Here is a 14,758-nt window from a genome sequence, read left to right as displayed (position 1 = left end):
TCTTGTTGCAATAGTAAATGGGAGAGTTTTCTCAATTTTTCTTTCAGATTTTTCGTCATTAGTGTATAGGAATGCCAGAGATTTCTGTGCATTACTTTTGTATACTGCTACTTTACCAAATTCATTGATTAGCTCTAGTAGTTTTCTGGTATCATCTTTAGGATTTTCTATGTATAGTATCATGTCGTCTGCAAACAGTGACAGTCTTACTTCTTCTTTTCTGATTTGGATTCCTTAATTTCTTTTTGTTCTCTGATTGCTGTGGCTAAAATGTCCAAAACTATGTTGAATAATAGTGGTGAGAGTGGGCAACCTTGTCTTGCTCCTGATCTTAGTGGAAATTTTTCAGTTTTTCACCATTGAGAATAATGTTGGCTGTGGGTTTGTCATAGATGGCCTTTATTATGTTCAGGTAAGTTCCCTCTATGCCTACTATCTGGAGGGTGTTTATCATAAATCGGTGTTGAATATTTTCAAAAGCTTTTTCTGCATCTATTGAGATGATCATATGGTTTTTCTCCTTCAATCTGTTAATATGGTGTATCACATTGATTGATTTGCATATATTGAAGAATCCTTGCATTCCTGGGATGAACCCAACTTGATCATGCTGTATGATCCTTTTAATGTGCTGTTAGATTCTGTTTGCTTGTATTTTATTGAGGGTTTTTGCGTCTCTGTTCATCAGTGATATTATCCTGTAGTTTTCTTTTTTTGTGACATCTTTGTCTGGTTTTGGTATCAGGGTGATGGTGATCTTGTAGAATGAGTTTGGGAGGGTTCCTCCCTCTGCTATATTTTGGAAGAGTTTGAGAACAATAGGTGTTAGCTCTTCTCTAAATGTTTGATAGAATTTGTCTGTGAAGCCATCTGGTCATGGGCTTTTGTTTGTTGGAAGATTTTTCATCACAGTCTCAATTTCAGTGCTTGTGATTGGTCTGTTTATATTTTCTATTTCTTCCTGGTTCAGTCTTGGAAGGTTGTGCTTTTCTAAGAATTTATCCATTTCCTCCAGGTTGTCCATTTTATTGGCATAGAGTTGCTTGTAGTAATCTCTGACGATCCTTTGTATTTCTGCAGTGTCAGTTGTTACTTCTCCTTTTTCATTTCTGATTCTATTGATTTGAATCTTCTGCCTTTTTTTCTTGATGAGTCTGGCTAATGGTTTATCAATTTTGTTTATCTTCTCAAAGAACCAGCTTTTAGTTTTATTGATCTTTGCTATTGTTTCCTTCATTTCTTTTTCATTTATTTCTGATCTAATCTTTATGAGTTCTTTCCTTCTGCTAAGTTTGGTGGTTTTTTGTTCTTCTTTCTCTAATTGATTTCGGTGTAAGGTTAGGTTGTTTATTTGAGATGTTTCTGGTTTCTTGAGGTATGATTGTGTTGCTATAAACTTCCCTCTTAGAACTGCTTTTGCTGCATCCCATAGGTTTTGGGTCGTCATGTTTTCATTGTCATTTGTTTCTAGGTATTTGTTGATTTCCTCTTTGATTTCTTCAGTGATCTCTTCGTTATTAAGTAATGTATTTTTTAACCTCCATGTGTTTGTATATTTTACAGATCTTTTCCTGTAATTGATATCTAGTCTCATAGTATTGTGGTCAGAAAAGATACTTGATACGATTTCAATTTCTTAAATTTACCGAGGCTTGATTTGTGACCCAAGATATGATCTATCCTGGAGAATGTTCCATGAGCACTTGAGGAGAAAGTGTGTTCTATTGTTTTTGAGTGGACTGTCCTATAAATATCAATTAAGTCCATCTTGTTTAATATTTTATTTAAAGCTTGTGTTTTCATTTTGGATGATCTGTCCATTGGTGAAAGTAGGGTGTTAGAGTCCCCTACTATGATTGTGTTACTGTTGATTTCCCCTGTATGGCTATTAGCATTTGCCTTATGTATTGAGATGCTCCTATGTTGGGTGCATAAATATTTACAATTGTTATATCTTCTTCTTGGATTGATCCCTTGATCATTATGTAGTGGACTTCTTTGTCTCTTGTAATAGTCTTTATTTTAAAGTCTTGTTTGTCTGATATGAGAATTGCTACTCCAGCTTTCTTTTGATTTCCATTTGCATGGAATATCTTTTTCCATCCCCTCACTTTCAGTCTGTATGTGTCCCTAGGTCTGAAGTGGTCTCTTGTAGACAGCATATATACGGGTCTTATTTTGTGTCCATTCAGCCAGTCTGTGTCTTTAGGTTGGAGCCTTTAATCCATTTACACTAAGGTAATTATCAATATGTATGTTCCTTTTACCATTTTCTTAATTGTTTTGGGTTTGTTTTTGTAGGTCTTTTGCTTCTCTTGCATTTCCTGCCTAGAGAGGTTCCTTTAGCAGTTGTTGTAAAGCTGGTTTTGGTGGTGCTGAATTCTCTTAGCTTTTGCTTGTCTGTAAAAGTTTTAATTTCTCCATTATATATGAATGAGATCCTTGCTGGGTAGAGTAATCTTGGTTGTAGGTTTTTCCCTTTCATCCCTTTAAATATGTCCTGCCACTCCCTTCTGGCTTGCAGAGTTTCTGCTGAAAGATCAGCTGTTTACCTTATGGGGATTACCTTGTATGTTGTTTGTTGCTTTTCCCTTGCTGCTTTTAGTGTTTTTTCTTTGTATTTAATTTTTGATAGTTTGGTTAAGATGTGTCTTGGCTTGTTTCTCATTGGATTTATCCTGTATGGAACTCTGTGCACTTCCTGGACTCGACTGACCATTTCCTTTCCCATGTTAGGGAAGTTTTCAACTATAATCTCTTCAAATATTTTCTCAGACCCTTTCTTTTTTCTCTTCTTCTTCTGGGACCCCTGTAATTTGAATGTTGGTGCATTTAATGTTGTCCCAGAGGTCTCTGAGACTGTCCTCAATTCTTTTCATGCTTTTTTGTTTATTCTGCTCTGTGGTAGTTATTTCCACTATTTTATCTTCCAGGTCACTTATCCGTTCTTCTGTTCTTCTGCTCTTCTGCATCAGTTATTCTGCTATTGATTCCTTTAGAGAATTTTTAATTTCATTTATTTTGTTTCTCATCATTGTTTATTTGCTTTTAGTTCTTCTAGGTCCTTGTTAAACATTTCTTGTATTTTCTACATTCTATTTCCAAGATTTTGGATCATCTTTACTATCATTACTCTGAATTCTTTTTCAGGTAGACTGCCTATTTCCTCTTCATTTGTTTGGTCTGGTAGGGTTTTTACATTGCTCCTTCATCTACTGTGTATTTCTCTGTCTTCTCATTTTGCTTAACGTACTGTGTTTGGGGTCCCAGGTTCATAGTTCCCATTGTTTTTGGTGTCTGCCCCCAGTGGGTAAGGTTGGTTCAGTGGCTCGTGTAGGCTTTCTGGTGGAGGGGACTGGTGCCTGTGTTCTGGTGGATGAGGCTGAATCTTGTGTTTCTTGTGGGCAGGACCGAGTCTGGTAGTGTGTTTTGGGCTGTCTGTAAACTCATTATGATTTTAGTCAGACTGTCTGCTAATGGGTGGAGTTGTGTTCCTGTATTGCTAGTTGTTTGGCATGGGGTGTCCAACAGTGGAGCTTGCTGGTCGTTGAGTGGAGCTGGGTCTTAGCATTGAGATGGAGATCTCTGGGAGAGCTGTCACCGAGTGATATTACATGGGGCTGGGGAGGTCTCTGGTGGACCAATGTCCTGAACTCAGCTCTGCCACCTCCAAGTCTCAGGCCTGACACCCAGTCGGAGCACCAAGACCCTGTCAGCCACATGGCTCAGAAGAAAAGGGAGAAAGAAAAAGAAAGAAAGAAAGAAAAATAAATTAATTAATTAAATAAAATATAGTTATTAAAATAAAAAATTTGTAAAAATATTATGAAAATAAAAAATTTTTTAAGTAATTAAAAAAAGAAGAGCACCCAAATCAATAAGCAAATCCACCAATGATAACAAGTGCTAAAAGCTAAACTAAGATAAACATATAAATCAGAAACTAGTCAGTCGCATACAGCAAACCCCAAGTCTACAGTTCCTCCCAAAGTCCACTGCCTCAATTTTGGGACGATTTGTTGTCTATTCAGGTGGTCCACAGATGCAGGGTACATCAAGTTAATTGTGGAGATTTAATCCGCTGCTCCTGAGGCTGCACAGAGAAATTTCCCTTTCTCTTCTTTGTTCGCACCACTCCTGGGGTTCAGCTTTGGATTTGGCCACTTTTCTGCATGTAGGTTGCCCTCTGGCATCTGTTCTTCACCCAGACAGGAAGGGTTAAAGGAACAGCTGATTAGGGGGCTCTAGCTCACTCAGGCTGGGGGGAGGGAGGGATATGGAATGCAGGGCGAGCCTGCGGTGGCAGAGGTGCACCGTGTGTTCTCCCGGAGAAGTTGTCCCTGGATCACAGGACCCTGGCAGTGGCGGGCTGCACAGGTTCCCAGGAGGGGAAGGATGGATAGTGACCTGTGCTTGCACACAGGCTTCTTGGTGGCTGCAGCAGCAGCGTTAGCATTTCATGCCTGTCTCTGGTGTCCGCACTGATAGCTGCGGCTCGTGTCCATCTCTGAAGCTCATTTAGGCGGTGCTCTGAATCTCCTCTCCTTGTGCACCCTGAAACAATGGTCTCTTGCCTCTTAGGCAGTTCCACACTTTTTCCTGGGCTCCCTCCTGGCTAGCTCTGGCACAGTAGCCCCCTTCAGGCTGTGTTCACACAGGCGACCCCAGTCCTCTCCCTGGGATCTGACCTCCGAAGCCCCAGCCTCAACTCCCAGCCCCCACCCGCACCCTGGGTGAACTGACAAGCTTCTCAGGCTGGTGAGTGCTGGTCAGCACTGATCCTCTGTGCAGGAATCTCTCCGCTTTGCCCTCTGCAAAGCTCTCCTTCGTGGCTCCAAAGCTTCCCCCCCCACCCCCGCCCACTCTCTGTCTCCGCCAGTGAAGGGGCTTCCTAGTGTGTGGAAACTTTTCCTCCTTTACAGCTCGCTCCCAGAGGTGCAGGTCCTGTCCCTGTTCTTTTGTCTCTGTTTTTTCTTTTTTCTTTTGCCCTACCTGGGTATGTGGGGAATTTCTTGTCTTTTGGGAAGTCTGAGGTCTTCTGCCAGCATTCAGTAGGTGTTCTGTAGGAGTTGTTCCACATGTAGATGTATTTTTGATGTATTTGTGGGGTGGGAGGTAATCTCCATGTCTTACTCCTCTGCCATCTTGAAGGTCCTCCTAATCTGTCTTTAAGAATTTTATCATTTATATATATTTTAAACTTCCATTGTTTTATATTTTTCTTAATTTAAACTGACAAGATTCTTTTCCTTGGTTAAAATTTTATCTTATCTCCTTTTTCTTTTACATTTCTTTTTATTCTGAATTTTTCGTCAGTCATTTCTTAAATGTTTGCCTTATATTAACTTTAGATCTTTTCTTTTGTTCTTTATCCCTTAAATTTTGTGTGACTTCATGGTTTGTTTCTCTGGAACTTGGCCACACAGGAGCTGCCTGGAGGTTGGAGCTGCCCCTGCAACCACGCCTCTGATTTCCATTAGCTCTTCTAAAGAGAGCTCTTCTAAAAACCTTACTCCTAATGACTCCAGCTGAATCTCCATAGGGCTATACTTACTTTCTGTTTGTAGATGATGGGACTTGACCCCCCAGGAGTTGTGGAGGTAGTTATTAGAGCATGGTGTCTCTAGGATCAAAATATACTGGCAGCCAATAAGGTTGCTCCTTAACATCTATTAAAATGAAAACAACAACAAAAAGTAAGAATTGAAGATCAGGAGGCTGAGGGTGGTCATCACAATGAAAAGTCACAATCCCTTGTTCTGTTCCCAGGCTCAAGCCACTTTTTAGATCTGAAACCCATTGACTGAAGAAGTGACTGTGCTGTAGGAGGAAGGACTAGCCATGATGTTGGCTAGTGTCTACTGACATGATGCCTCCAGTTATTCCAGAAAGAGACCTGTAACCATTTACTTGGGTGACTTTGGGAAAAGGAGAATAACCAGTTTTGAGGAGTATTGGACATAGAATCTGAGCTGACCTGATACCAGAGACTCAAAGTGTCATCATGGACCCTCGTTAGAGTGGGACCACAGTATTAAGTAGAGTCCTGGCTAAAGTCTGATTTACAGTCCCTGAGTGCACAATTGGAATCGACATACTTGGTGGGGTTTCTTAGTAACCCTAATATTGAGCCCCTTTTCTATGGAGTAAAGAGCGTCACAGGGGGAAAGACCTAATGGGAACCTCTGAATCCATACCTCCCTCCCCCAGTTAGATAGTAAATCAAAACAATATTGTACCCCAAGGAGGATGACAGAGATCGGTGCCACCATTAAAGACCTGAAAGATGCAGGGATGGTGATTCCTACCATATCTTCATTTAATTCCAGTCTGGCTTCTGCAGAAACCGGATGAATCCTAGAGAATGATGTAGGCTATTGTAGATTTGACTAAGTAGCACCAATTGCAGTTGTGAATGATTAGTTATTTTGCAAAGGCCAGTGGCCCATTCTCACAGGGATTGGTAACCTATTTGAAGTATGGGTTTGCCTTTGCTGCCCAAAATGTCTTGGCCAGCACCATTATCTGGGGGCTTTGGGAATGCTTGATCCGTAGACATGGAATCCCACACAGCATAGCATCTGACTTGGGGACCCACTTCAGAGTAACAAGGTTGTGGGAGAAGGCCTCTGCCTGTGGAATTCACTGGTTGTAGCACATACCACACTGTCCAGAGGCAGCTCACCTTATAGAATGCTGGAAAGGCCTTCTAAAGGTGCAATTCAATTGCCACCTTGAAGGAAACACTCCGAAAGCATGGGATCCCTTCGGAGTGCAGGGATTTATTAAATCAGAGACCTCTAATGTGCTGTTTCCCCAGTTGGAAGGGTACAAGTCTGGAAAACAACAAAGACAGGAATGGCCCCACCTACTATCCCTTCCAATGTCTCATGAGAAAATTTGTATTTCTCATCTTTGCAGTCTGGGCTCTGTGTTGTTGGAAGTCCCAGTGCCCTAAGCGGGTACACTCTTCCTAGAGGACACAGCAAGGGTACCATTGAACTATCAGTTATGGCTGCCCCAGGGCACTTTGGACTCATCGTGTGCAGGGACTAGCTGGCAAATGGAGGAGTTACCACTCTGGCAAGGGTAACTGACCCTGATCAGTGGGAAGAGGTAGGATGCTTTTACACAATGGGTACAGCATCACGATCCTGTTGGGCACCTTCAGGTACTTCCTTGCCCTGCTGTAAGTGTGAGTGGACATGTGCACTAACCCTAGACTGAAAACGGTGTGACGATCAAGTGATTGGACCCCTTGGGAATGAAGGTTTGGTTCCTACCATTGGAAAAGCCACTAGACCTGCCGAGATTGAAGCGAATTTAGCATAAATGGTGGAGGAGGGAGGGGATGAGTTCCAGTTGTGGCCTTGAGATCACCTGCCATGTCAGGAACTGTAGTACCTCCCACTAAACTCCTTTTTCTGAGTTTCCTCTCAGAAAGAGAGGCACATAGGAAACGAAAGAGTTGCTGCTCCCTGAACCTTTACGGAGAAGCAGATCTTCCTTCACAGTGGTCTGTGGAAGCTGTGAAAATGTGCCTAGCTGGCCTCCTGGGCCCAAGCTGCTATGCTTAAAAGCCATCACCAAGGGAGGCCATGCCTCTTCCTATGGGCTCTCCTCGCTGAGTCAGATAGGGAGACACAGAGTTCTGATGGCAGTCTCTGGGCTCCCGGACTCCCAACAGCTTTGTCAACCCTTGCACCGACTGCAGGGCAGTCTAGGACGCTTGCACCCAACCTCCTTTCCCTCTCTCCTTCACTCGAGGTCAGATTTATGTTGAGGTCTGATGACTCTCCCATTTTTCCCTGGCTCCCTGCCTATTTCCTTTCCCACAGGCATTTCCCCTAATAAAACCCTTGCACATTTCATCTCATCTTGGCATTTGGCATCTGCTTCTGGGAGGATCCAGACTTAACACCAAGCTGTGACTTTGTTCTGACAGACAGCTAACTTACTTGTCAAATCAGCTTGGAGATTCTGAGGCTTGTTTTCAGGCTTAGGTGGGCCAGACCTCAGATAGCTTTTTCTTCTAGGATTAGTTTGGCCCTGAAACTAAGGAGTTTCCTTTCTGGAGTTTCTGATTAAATGCCCTGAAGTTCAGCAAGGACTCTCCACTCTGGCTGGCTGGATCATGAATATCCCCCAGCCCTTTGTGAACTCTGGAATTATTCATCTTATAGCTTCCTGTTTTTTGTTTTGTTTTCTGGCTAACTTTGTGACATTTTATCCTATGCATGTGCAGCTAAGTATGCAGTAACTGACTCAAGGGACTCCTGTGCAAATTTCTCTGTACAACTACCTGATACTCTGATACTCTGCCGTATTCATACTAGACACCTCAGTCTCTTCAAACTCCAGGCTAGACAGCCGGGATAATTACAGGTGTTATGTCATTCGTGTCCCTTCTCTCAGAGAGGAATCACAAGCCTATACTGATTTTTGTTTAATATCTGAATACAGTTGCTTCATAAACCTTACTCAATTTTCTAGTTGATTACCATAAGAGGGCAGTTACCACAGGAGGGCAAGGCTGGTTCCAGTTGCTTTATCATTTTTGGAAGTGGAATCCCAGCACCAGCAACACCCTTAGACCTGGGCAAGTAGAGCTCTCTCTCTGGCTTGTTCCTTAGAGGGTCCTGTGCTTTGGAAGACCTTTTTAGAACTTTTCAAGTCCTGTCTGCCCCTGCTGCCTGAGACCAGCTGAGGCCACTAGCGCCATCCTGTGGGAGTGTCCCAAACCCAGACCAGGACCTTTGTGGGCTCTGGACCCTATTTCTCCCCTGCTGGATGCTCTCTAACCCTTACCTTGAGCATGGGCTTGACCGGAGCCCTGAGGAGCTCCAATGCAGGCATGTGGCTTGACTGGTGCATTGTTTCCTGTGCCTGATGTGGTATTTCTTTTGCAAGATTACATGACGTTGGGCTGCCAGAAAGTGCCGATATGCTGATTTTGGATGACTCTAACCCACATGAGACACAGTATAAGTTCAGTTCTCTGGTCTACCACTGCCCCACCAATGACCCTTAGGCTTTATCCATGTATGTGGGCCCATGCATCAGTTCTCACATTTATATTCCAACTAGTCTACAGCACCAAAGCGGACAGCAGGGGAATAGCACATGTCCTTTATCCTTTGTGCCCGTGTTATGGGCACCCAGGGCAGTCTCCTCACCCCATCCCCAAGCTCTGTGCCATGTGCCAGGTAGTTTTCCATTGGTGGCTGCATCTATTTCCTCCAAGCACTTTTGAGACTATTGTTCTGCAGTGCCAATGGGCACTTTTCTGGGTATGTTCAGGAGGTGGAAAAGTAAGTCATGCATAATAGATCCATTCCAATATTTCTATAAGCAGGAGCTTTTTGATTCCTTCCACTACAGCAGCAGTTCTCAACATTAAAATCACTTGGGAAATTTTAAAAAATACCAATGCTTTGGTCTGTCATACAGAGTGAAGTAAGTCAGATTGAGAAAAACAAATACTGTATGCTAACGCATATATATATGGAATCTAGAAGAATGGTACTGATGAACCTAGTGGCAGGGCAGGAATAAAGACACAGATGTAGAGAACGGACTTGAGGACACAGGGGAGGAAGGGGAGGCTGGGACGAAGTGAGAGAGTGGCATGGACATATATACACTACCAAACGTAAAATAGGTAACTAATGGGAAGCAGCCACATAGCACAGGGAGATCAGCTCGGTGCTTTGTGACCACCTAGAGGGGTGGGATAGGGATTGTGGGAAGGAGGCTCAAGAGGGAGGGGATATGGGAATGTATGTATACATATAGCTGATTCACTTTGTTATACAGCAGAAACTAACACAACACTGTAAAGCAACTATACTCCAATAAAGATGTAAAAAAAAAAAAACCCAACGCTTTGGCCCCACCCCAGACTAATTACAGCAAAATTTCTGGGCATGGGGCTTCAGCATCTTTGTTTGGAAAACTAAGGTGATTCTAATGTACAGCCAGGGCTGAATCTGCTGCTCTCATTCTGGCATATCAGGCTCATTGACTCTAGGCTACTGCTGAGTTTAAGTTTCAATTAATTCTAATCCAGATCTTCAAGAAACATATTAAATATGAAGTTTTCGATGAGAGCATCAGTATCATTAAATTTAACCTGATTCAATCTTATGTTTGATCTAACACCCTTAGAATCCATTCCCATATATGCTCCCCAGACTTCGGCTGATACAAAATAGAAAGATCCTACATGTGTAAGCCTTCCTGGAGAAGACCTGGCATCTCTTTGTCTGGGCTATTTTAGGATCTCATTTTGAGCCTGGAGGCAATGAGAAGTGGATGGGTGAGGTCTGCAAATAAGTATCCCTTTTCAAGGCAAATGCTCCAGATGAGGCAGAAAGGTTTTTCTGAAGGAGAGATGGTTTCCTCAGAGTAGAGAGCTGCTTCTACTGGTAAAGGAGGTTCTGTGAGAACTGCTGATTTGAAGTTCTCAGCTTTGTCTCTCCAAATAGCCCCATCCTATCTCAGCATCTCACTCCTTTCCAGTGTCTTTACCTTAGCATTAGAGACCTGGTAGTGTTACATATTTAACTGGCATTGCAACTCTGGGCCTAATCCAATCTATGTTGGTCTTGCAGCTAGATGAGATAAGGGCTTTCTTTAAGGTAACCATAAGATTTTCTGACTGTCCACTTATACTTTGAGATGGGAGTTTAGATTCTTAATCTTTTTTTCTGAGGCATGGGGAAGGAGCTCTCTTTAGGACAGTCAGAAGAAGCCATAGTAATCCACAATCCTCATAATCACCATTGTCACCATAATAGCTAACTCCTATAGCCACTCCATCTCCCAGTGCCTTGCTTCCTACCTGTAATTCATCCTATGCCACCTTCGATGAGAATTTGAGTAAGCATTGTCCCCACAAGGAGGATATTCATGTGCTCTTCAAATATGTGAGCTGCCCAATCCCATAGTCACATCTTGAGAATCTATTTCCGGGAACAATTCCTGACATAAGTATTGTATCAGGTCCCAAAACAAAACAGATCGCACAATCCATGGGTTTAACTGGCATTTAACAAAGGGGCTGTTTCTGGAGGTATGGACAAGATTAAGGGAAGCAATAACGAATCATCACACATCCAAGAACTAGCAACCATGAGAAATCATTACCACACTTAGACCTGAAAGGACAAGAGGAAATGGTTTAGCCAGAGCCTAGGAAAGCTAGAGCTGTGAAAGAGAGCCACTCAACAGGAGTTGGGCTGTAGTGGAGCCCTTGCCAGACTCATAGTGCTGAAGTACAGAAGGAGGAAGAAGAAATACTTCAACTTCTCTCTCTTTTTGCCTTTTGATCTCCTGATGAAGCCTCCCATTGGTCAAACCCAATTGTACTCAAAGGTCAAGAGAGGCTGGCTGATGCTATTAGTAGAGATCAGCTCCCCAGGGCAAAGATTGGATTAGATGATGAGGAACTGAGAATAATTAGCCCAAGATACCAATCTCTTGCCAAAAATCTGCTACAGGAGCAGACCTTTATGAAATCTCTGTTGATCTTAGCCTTTGCTACTTACGAATTTATCTTTGGCTACTGAGGGGGTGCTCCCAGGATATGGAGATTAAAAAAAAAAAACAACATAGTGTTCCTGATCTTATTTTGATATTGTCAGTCCATGGGAAAGCTTCTCAATGAGGTAGTAATAGAACCAGGAAGGGAAGTGAAATTATCCAGCTCCTAGCCTGCTGTTCAGTTCTCTACCTGAATTCCAGAACTTGCCCTGTTTTTCTTTTGTATGGTTTTCCTGGTTTACACAAATGGTGAAGCTGCACCTAATGCCAATAAGGGTCTTCTGGCTGAGTGAGATGCCAGTTATATGTCAGTGCTCAGTAAAACTCCTGCCTCCTCAAGGCATAGTAAGTGGGGTGGAGTGGTAATTTTAGAGAAGACACTGGAAAATTGAAGATGCAATTGGCAGGTCTGAGATCCATTTTTTTTTTTTAACATCTTTATTGGAGTATAATTGCTTTACAATGGTGTGTTAGTTTCTGCTTTATAACAAAGTGAATCAGCTATACGTATACATATATCCCCATATCTCTTCCCTCTTGTGTCTCCCTCCCTATCCCACCCCTCTAGGTGGTCACAAAGCACCAAGCTGACTGAGATCCATTTTTGGGTGAACTTCATTTCTTTCCTACGGCTCATAAACTGTGTGACAAATAATAACCACTCTGAGAGTGCTTTCTGTGCATCCTTAGATAAAAATAGTGTTTGGCAATACGTAACATTTTCCCTGAGGTTTAGCTTTGTGATAGCTTCCTCCTTATAAGTATTTTATTTAAATCTTGAGGCAAGAATGACTATACTAAACTTTTTTTTTCAAGTATGGAAAAGACTGGTAATTGTCTTCCAATGTCCATTCTTTCTTTCTTCCTTTTAGTATTAGAAAGCATCCCATAGAATGTTAGAGACAAATCTAGTTTTCCTTAGAGCCAGATATGGCCATGTGATTTCCTTTTCATTGGAATATGGACAAAAAAGACATGTGCAACACATCTGCATAAACTTCCTAAATAAAAACACTTGCTCCTCCACTTTCTGCCTTTTCCCTAACTGGGGCCAGGGTGCAGTTGAAGTGCTGGTGAGGCAGTTTTGAACATGTGGACAAAGACCGCCTCCCTGGGGGATGGATGATGTCACAGAAGAGAACCACCTGCCTATCTTGGAACCTCCACTTACCACTGGGCTATAATGTGAAGAAATAAATTTCTGTTTTGCTGCAGCCACTGCTTTTTTGGATCCATTTGTTATAGCAGCTTAGCCTAAACCTTAACTAATAATGCATCAAGGCTTATTTCAAAGTCATACATGACAATTGACTGTTTTGTGCAAATTTGTCTGAGAAGCTCTCCTGTAATCCCTAACTTCCCATCTAAATAAACAGATGACCAAATAAAATATTTTATTGAAAATCAGATTTTGTATTAATTTTATGTGCTTAAATGGATACTGAAAAAAGAAATGAACATATATTTTAATATGTGTTTTTTTGGTATTATTTCTAGGATGATTTTCTCATTCATGTGTTTTGCTTCCTCTCCTTTTTTTAAATCACTATTTCCCACACTGGTTGCACACCAGATTGTGTGCAAGATACGACAGAGAAAACACTCATGACTTTATCCTCTTCTTCTTTACAGTTGTTCTCAATTATTCTATGTGAATTGTCAAAGTCAGGAAGTATATTTTCCAATTTAGGAAAGAGAGTTGGTTTATACACTGTTGATCTTCATTTTAAACACATTAACTTAGTGAATGTGATTAAAATATAATATGCAATGTGACAGAGTAGGAGAAGTAAAATTCTTGGGAACTAATAATTTGAACCCCATTACTCATTGTTCAAACACTTATTGAACATATAATGCTGTGAGGGTGTGGACTCAGTGTTTCATTAACACTCAAGCCATGATTTCTAGGGGAAATGCCTTTAATGAATTGAAGGGAGGAGAGTGATTTGCACATTTCTTGTATAAAATGATAAGTGATGGAGTAAAGGCTTCTGTAAAACAGCATCTCAGGAGAGCTCCTGATGCGTTCTCCCCCAGCCTGTCACTAAAATACCTAGTCAGCTTTGAAAAGGATTTTTAAAAACCACCAAAAATTAGGAGTAACAACTATTGATAGCATTGGAGGAGTTTCTAGTTACAACTAGTTCCATGCAGTCAGAAACAGGGCAAACCTGCCTGACTGGAAATACACAGGAAGCCCTCTGCCCTGCCCCTGCCTGAATATCCATGTGCAAAAAGAATGAAATTGGAATCTTACACCATTAAAAAAAAAAGAACCCTCAAAATGAATCAAAGACCTAAACAGAAGAGCTAAAAACGTAAAACTCATTGAAGAAAACATTGGAGAAAGTCTTTATGACATTGGGTTTAACAGTGAGTTGAGGAAGGTATCCAGGGAATGACATGCTGCATCGGAGGTGGTATTATTGCCACAGATAAAGCATTTTAAGTGGGGATAGAGACATGAGACAGCAAAGCCCTTGGGCATTAGAGTTTCCTGAATCGATATTCAGTGTCAGAGAACTGGATCATGGGGCTGGTGGTAGTAGGGGCAGGGAGTGGAGACTTGACTTCAGCCAGGTGGTTCCCTGTATCAGACCCACTCTCACCATCTACGGGTGTATAGGACTCTCGATTTCACTCTCTATCTACTTGGACAAATTTCTTTCTCAGTACTAAGCCTGGATACTATCCTGGTCCAAGTCCCAAGACTGGATAGATTTTTCCTTTTGTGCAGCTATATTGTGGGGGGAAACACTTGATAAATTCTCCAAGAACTAAAGAGAAAAATGACTTAAGATAAAAATAAAGAGAAAGAGCACAATAGATAAAGAAGAAAAAATGACAGTGATTCAAGCTAAGAATTATGGATGCTTCTGATGAAGGGAAAAAAAACAATTGAAACAAAAGAAACAAGAATTGAAAACATAAGTCTATAAAACTTTCTTAAAGAGAAAAAACTGATTACAAATCTCAAAAGAATAACAATACTCTAAATTTTTAAAAAAACCTGTGAAAGAGGTTTGCTCTTAAATATATCCTAGCAATAATTTTTGAATTATGAAGATAAAGAAAAAAATCCTATATGTATCCTGACAGAAGCATAATAGAATTTCAAACAGGACATTTTCTATAGTGTGTTAGTTTGGGTCTTCCAAGAAGCAGACTCCAAGATGGAATTAGATATGGAAAGGATTTACTGGGGGAAATG

The 14,758-nt window shown here is 41.5% G+C and overlaps 1 protein-coding gene across 1 annotated transcript in view; it reads left to right on the top strand.

The window, feature by feature from the left end:
- Positions 1-12,951, top strand: part of AP3S1 (adaptor related protein complex 3 subunit sigma 1) — a 138,588-nt gene extending 125,637 nt beyond the window's left edge. Inside the window, exon 11 of the mRNA XM_027099777.1 lies at positions 12,600-12,951. The gene's annotated coding sequence lies outside the window, so the exon portion shown is untranslated. The remainder of the gene's footprint in view (positions 1-12,599) is intronic.
- The last annotated feature ends 1,807 nt before the right edge of the window (positions 12,952-14,758 follow it).

Source organism: Aethalodelphis obliquidens, unplaced genomic scaffold (assembly GCF_003676395.1).
Source record: "Aethalodelphis obliquidens isolate GAN/ISIS:26980383/991018 unplaced genomic scaffold, ASM367639v1 scaffold4, whole genome shotgun sequence".
NCBI classification, from domain to species: domain Eukaryota; kingdom Metazoa; phylum Chordata; class Mammalia; order Artiodactyla; family Delphinidae; genus Aethalodelphis; species Aethalodelphis obliquidens.
The sequence above is the reverse complement of the archived record's forward strand: the minus strand, read 5'-3'. Positions and strand labels throughout refer to the sequence as shown.